The sequence below is a fragment of the Petaurus breviceps genome, unplaced genomic scaffold (assembly GCF_028583685.1).
Source record: "Petaurus breviceps papuanus isolate PSGF00001 unplaced genomic scaffold, PetGlider_PUasm1.0 140, whole genome shotgun sequence".
Lineage (NCBI taxonomy): Eukaryota > Metazoa > Chordata > Mammalia > Diprotodontia > Petauridae > Petaurus > Petaurus breviceps.
This window is the reverse complement of record NW_027185698.1, coordinates 13,372,437-13,379,072: the sequence shown is the minus strand read 5'-3', so window position 1 is coordinate 13,379,072 and position 6,636 is coordinate 13,372,437.

The window sequence follows — 6,636 nt, the reverse complement described above, 5'->3', positions numbered from 1 at the left end:
CTCTCCCTCTCTCTCCCTCTCTCTCTCTCTCTCTCTCTCTCTGTCTCCCCCCCTTTTCCCTCCCTCTCTTCCTCTCTTTCCCTCATTCCTTTCAGTTTCTTTTTGTGTGTTATCTTGGCTCCAAATGTGATCATAAAGAGTCTAAATCAGACTTGACTAAACAACTTCCCCCATGTGAAATCCTTGAGGGCAGGGATGAGTAGCACTGTGCTTAATAAATTAGTTTTATAATAAATAACAAATTTTATAATAAGTAAATATTTATAATAAATTACAATTTTATAATAAATGATAAATAACAAATATAATATAAATACATATAAATATTTATAATAAATTATAAATTTTATAATAAATAACAAATAATAAATTGATTATTACCCTTAGTAAGTGCTTAATAAATGTTTATTAACTCAAATGAATGCTTTTTGAAGCAGAAAAATCTAGCTTCTTCCAAGCATTTTTTCTTCCTCCCTAATCATGTGGCAAGTGGGATTAGCTTGGGGAGTCCTAATAAAATAAAACTCTACATAAGCTAAGATTAAAAAGAGAAAGTTATCCAGAGAGAGTCTTAGAAGAAAGGTAGGTCAGGTTTGTAAAAGGTAATGTGGTATAGTACAAATAACAAGAGTAATAATATTAATAATAAATTGTTAACATTTTTATAGCACTTATTATATGCCAGACATTGTGCTAAGCACCCTATAATTATGATCTTGTTTATTCCTCAGAACATTAGAGGAAAGTAAGTGCTATCACAATCTTCATTTTACAGCAATCTTCATTTTACAGATGAGGAAACTGAGACAAACAGATTTTTTTTCAAGTGACTTGCTCAGAGTCACACTGCTATTAAGTGTTTAAGGTCAGATTTGAACTTATTGTTCAATAGTGTTCACCTCTTCATGATCCCATTCATGGTTTTCTTGATAAGGCTAATGTAGTGGTTTGCCATTTTCTTCTCCAGCTCATTTTACAGATGAGGAAACTGAGGTAAACAGGGTTAAGTGACTCACCTAGGTTCACAAAGCTAGTACATGTCTGTGGCTGGATTTGAACGTAGGTCTTCCTGAATTCAGGCCCAGCACTCTATGCACTGTGCCACCTGAACTTAGATCTTCCTTATCCCAGGCCCTGGGTTCATTCCACTTCTCCACCTGCTGCTTCACTTTTTCTGTTATCAGATGGTATTTGTCATTAGTTTCAGTACCAACTCTGCTTGAACTTGGTTGTATGACCTTAAAATCCCCAATTAAATGCCAAATTAGAAAACCAAAGGAGAGATTAACAAAATTGAATGTAAGAAAACTATTCAACTAATAAATAAAATTAATATCTGGTTTCATGGAAAAACCAATGAAAAACAAACTTCCAGTATCAAAAATGAAAAAGGTGAATTCACCACCAATGAAGAAGAAAAAAAAAATTAGGAGCTATTTCACCCAACTGTATACCGATAAATTTGACAATCTTTGTGAAATGGATTAATATTTACAAAAGTATAAATTTCCCAGATTAACAGAAGAGGAAATAAAATACTTAACCCCATTTCAGAAAACAGAGATCTAATAATCCATCAATGAACTCCCTAAGAAAAATATTTCCAGGGTCAGATGGATTTACAAGTCAATTCTACCAAACATTTAAATCCCAATACTATATAAACTATTTTGGAAAAAAGGTGAGGAAGGAGTCCTGCCAAATTTTTTTTTATGATTCAAATTGGTGCTGATACCTAAACTGGGAAGAGCCAAAACAGAGAGAGAAAATTATAGACCAATTAGTTATATGACCTTAGACAAGTCATTTTTGAGTTTCAGTCTGTTCACCTAAAAAATAAACATAACAAAACCCCTGCTAGTTTACTCACAGGATTGTAGACAGGACCATAATTTTAAAATGGGAAAGAACACTGCAGATCATTTTGTACAGCCTCAGGAAAACACTATGTCCTGATTAGGTGCAGGCTCTGGGAACCCCCTTGAGCTCTCCTTGAATCTTTGAGGTACAGGCTCTGGGAACCCCCTTGAACTCTGATGAAATCATCCCATGTGATGAGGCATTTCCATGAGGCCATAAGCCTTACATTGTGGCTGTGCCCAGACCTCTGTTACTAGCCTAGCCCTCCATTGTCCATCTACTTCCCACCTTTGAGCCTATCAAAATATCAATCCACCCTTGAACTGGCCTAGTCCATCATTGTCTGTAGTCTCCAGGTAGCCTCCAGCAACTTCCCACCCTTAATCACTCACTGACCTCATCAACTCTTCCCAAAGACCCTCCCCACACCCCTCCTCTAGACCACTCCTAGATACCTTCCACAACCTTCTGGATATAAGACCCCATCACACCATGTGGTGTGAGAGTGCCATACTCTGTGTCCAATACAAGTGAACTTTTTTTTTTAATTTTTAAGCAATCGGGGTTAAGTAACTTGCTCAAGGTTACACGGCCAGTTATTTCTGGGTGTGGTGCTGAGTGTCTGAGCCCGGGATTCGATCTCCAGGTCGTCCCAACACTGGAGCCAGTGCTCTTACTCACTGAGCCACCTGGCCGCCCCTAAGCAATTGGAGTTAAGTAACTTGCTCAAGGTTACACGGCCAGGTGTTTCTGGGTGGGTGCTAAGTGTCTGAGCCCGGGATTCGATCTCCAGGTCTTCTCAACACTGGAGCCGGTGCTCTTACTTGCTGTGCTACCTGGCCACCCCAAACAAGTGAACTCTTAATAAACTTTATTTTTCTTTGGCTGAGAGAAGAATTGAGGTGAATTCATTCAACAGGCCCGGGGTGTGTTGGTATTTTGGGGTCTTGAGCACCTGACTCTTAACCTTTTCATGTCCCACTAAGGTTAAGTAATTTGACCAAAATCACATCATGAGATAGAGTCAGAATTTAGACATTCAGGTCTTCTAACTCCAAATCCAGCACTCCTTTTCTTTTAGTATAATGGATCTGTTAAAAAGACCTTTAAAGCAGGGGATAGCTAGAAGGTTCCGTGGATAAAGTGCAGGTATTCAAGTTCAAATTTGACCTCAAGTACTTGCTATATGTGTCACTGTAATGCCAAGCAAAGGCAACTTCCAAGGTTCAGTATACCAGCATATTAACTCTCCCTTTTATTCAGTGAAAAATTACAGCAAAACATTCATGGAAAAGAGAAAATCAAAATACAGCATTCACCAAGTATAATTGAATAATTTCCAAGTATTACTCCATCCCTGGAAAGTACATTCATGTAGTCAATCACCAAGTCTCTCTTCTCAAATGGAGATTAGTTTCCAATCATAAACAAAGTATATTCATTTGGTCAGTCACAGAGTACAAAAAAGGCAAAAGTTTCCCACCCCTGGATCGCAACTGAATTACAATTATCATCAGTTATCACTAAGCACTCTCTCAAAAGGATCAGTGGAGAGCACAAAGGCCATCTACACTTTAGTTACAACAAAGTTATCATCAAAGGATTTAATACCCAAAGAGAGGTCTTTTCTTCATCTTGATGCAAGGCACATTCTCAGCAAGCTCTGTTCCTGGGGAGACAAAGCTTAACAAAGCCACAATATACATTGCCAGGGTCATCATCAATTCACTCTGCCTGCAAAACAGTCTCAGGACCCCTGAAAATATCAGCAAGATCCTTTTCCAGGATTTCTGTAAACTTATAACAAGAAAATCCTTCTTCAGGGTTTCTGAACCAACAGCAAGTTTCCAACAACAACAGCTCTGCAACAACAGACTGTCCTTCACCAGCGAACAAATCTGGCAAAACATCAAAACAGACAGACAGAATACCAGCATCACAGCCATGTTTCCTCAGTCCTTGGCAGCTCTAGGTGGCAGCTCTCAAAAGTCATGGGCAGCTCCAACTGGCCCTCAGCAATCCCCCCTCTCTCTCTGCTTCCATAATACTGCTCCCAAAAGTTCTTCTGCCTCTCTCTGCTTCAGCCTCTTTCTAAATCCATGGCACCAGCTCCTCCCAGTTCAGCTGTCTCTCTTCATATCAACAAGTCCATCCCACAAGTGGGATTCATAAGCTCTGGGTTTCAACATTCAACTTGAAAACCAAGCCAATACAGAGGGATCTTTAAATTCCATTACTATTACAGTCACCCAGAGCAAGTCACTCAATTTTTGTTTACCTAAGTTTTGTTATCTATAAAATGAGAATGAAAATATCACTCTACCTAGTTGGATTGTTGTAAGGATCAAATCACATAATTGTAAAGGTATTACCACAATGCCTGGCATGGAGTAAGTGCTATGTAAATATTAGCTATTTTTATTATTATAAAATATCATGTAATTTCAAATTGTTATACAAATGCCAGCAGTTACCATTATGATTATTGTTATTGTTATTATTATTTTTTTAGCATGCTTTCACAGAGGTTTATTCATTTAACCCAAAGCAGTGAGTGTTTATTCTCTCTCTGTCTCTCTATCTCTCTCTCCAGCACAAAATTTAAAGTGTTATGATTAACATTAATCATTAACTGCATGTTTAATATTTCTCTCCATCACTTAAATCTAGAGATAATCAAAACAATAAAAGCAAGCTCTGATTTGTAGTGGTAGCTAATTGGGGGGGGGTGTTAAATGTTTATACAGAAAATTTAAAAATTGGCTCTCTCTCTGCATACCTCTGCAAGCCAAGGGTATAATGAAGGAAAAACAATACTATATAGTAAATGACAAATAAATACACAGTAAATACTATATGAGTAAATATTAATAAATGTCATATGAATCATAGGATAGTATCTAAAATTAAAATTAATCAGATTTTAACCATTTTTGCTCACTTGACTTTGGGATAAAGAGAAGAAAGAAGAAAAGAATGAATGTATGAATATAGGAGGCACATGTTCTGGATTAGTTAGGAATTGGTCAAAATTGAAGCAAGAGTATGGAAACCCCTAAAAGGAAAACCAGAGAAAGCCTCCTTCTTACTGCTCTAAACCAGAAAGTGAATTGAAGCACATATTGTCAATGTTTTGTCCTTTTAAGCGTCCTGTTCTTAATGGCTTTCAAAGGGCATAAGTAGTGAATAGAACAGTGGCTCTGTAAGGGTCTGTGTGTATGTGTATACTAAATGTGAGTGTGTTAGCCTAAGAAGGAAATGAATTAAAGTTGACTCAAAGTCATTTAAAATTTTCACATGCTGATGTTCTTTACTTCCAACTCCTGTCTAGAAAGCCAGATTTGAGGGGGTGATTTGGGGGGTGGGGGGGTAGAAAGTCAGAGTGAAGGGAAGTTGGGGAGAGGGGGCAAAGTAAGAGGAATACAGGAGGGCAAAAGAGAAAATGCAAGATAATTAGCTGCCACAATTAGAGACTTTTCATTTTTAATTTCACTTTGAAATCTAATTTATATCATGTGAAATGTTGAGCTCTGTTCCTAGACTGAGTAATATGCTTTAAAACAAAGTGTTCGATAACTAATTGTCTTCTCTTTTTTCCTCATAATAATATTGAGACAGATCCATTTAATTACCATAACCAAACATGGCAGGGTGCTTGTCAGACTATGATCTATTACCACTTCCTGTGTGGCACCAGTACTTGGCCTTCAGCCTTCTCTGTGAAACACCTTCAGGGAGGAGATGGCCTGTCTCCGCCCCAGTTCAGTCTGAGATGATGCATGTCAGCTTCCTTCTTTTTCTGTCACTAAAGTTTCTGTAGTTCCCCTGGGAAATTGGATTTTGACAGTCTCTTTATTTTACCACTCTGAGTTTCAAAGGAAATTGTCACTTTCCCTATCCATAGAGCTAGTTAGTTCACTAGTTTGAATACTTCAGGTTTTTTTTTGAAAGAGGAAGATTGCACAGTTTCAGGAACAGGGAATTTGCAAGAGTTTTATACACATTTTAGATGAATAAGGAATTGAGCAAGAGACCAGGAATCTGGAATTTGTGGGCAATTTTGCAACATAAGGAGAGTACTTGAGGGAGCTGACAGTCTAGCTATCAATCTCTTTCCTTACTGTTGAACATCAGGGAACCCAAAGGGGAGATTCATGTCCTTATATTGGAATAATTGTTAACAGTACTTGTAGGTATATAAATCTTTTAGGTGTTGGTAATGGCTGACCAGTACTTGGCATCTATTTTGGCCCTATACTTGGAATTCACCCACATTGAGTGCACCAGTGTCAATTTTGAAGATGAGTACACATGAAAAAAAGTGACCCAAATTGTATCCCTTCATATTGATAGAGGTGGGATCTGAATTTATTGATTTTCATAATTCTTTTTCTAACATGAAGACACTAGGATGGGAAAATTGAATTTGTAAGTGCCCACCATATGACAGACACTATGAGAGCTTTTCAAGCATTATCTCATTTGATTGACAACCCTCAGAGGTACATGTTATTGTTATCTCCAATTTACATCTGATGAAATTGAGACAGGCAGAGGCTAAGTGACTTTCCTAGTCATAAAGCCAGAAAGTTTCTGGGGCTAGATCTGATCTCAGGTCTTATGAACGCCAGGTCAAACACTTTACCTACTGGGCCAATTATCTGCCTCCAGAAGCCAGAAAAACCTGGGTCCAAAGCTGCCATAAAATATATGGACATTGGCAATTCACTGAAACAATCTGAGCTGCAGTTTGTTCATCTGCAAAATAGAGATGAT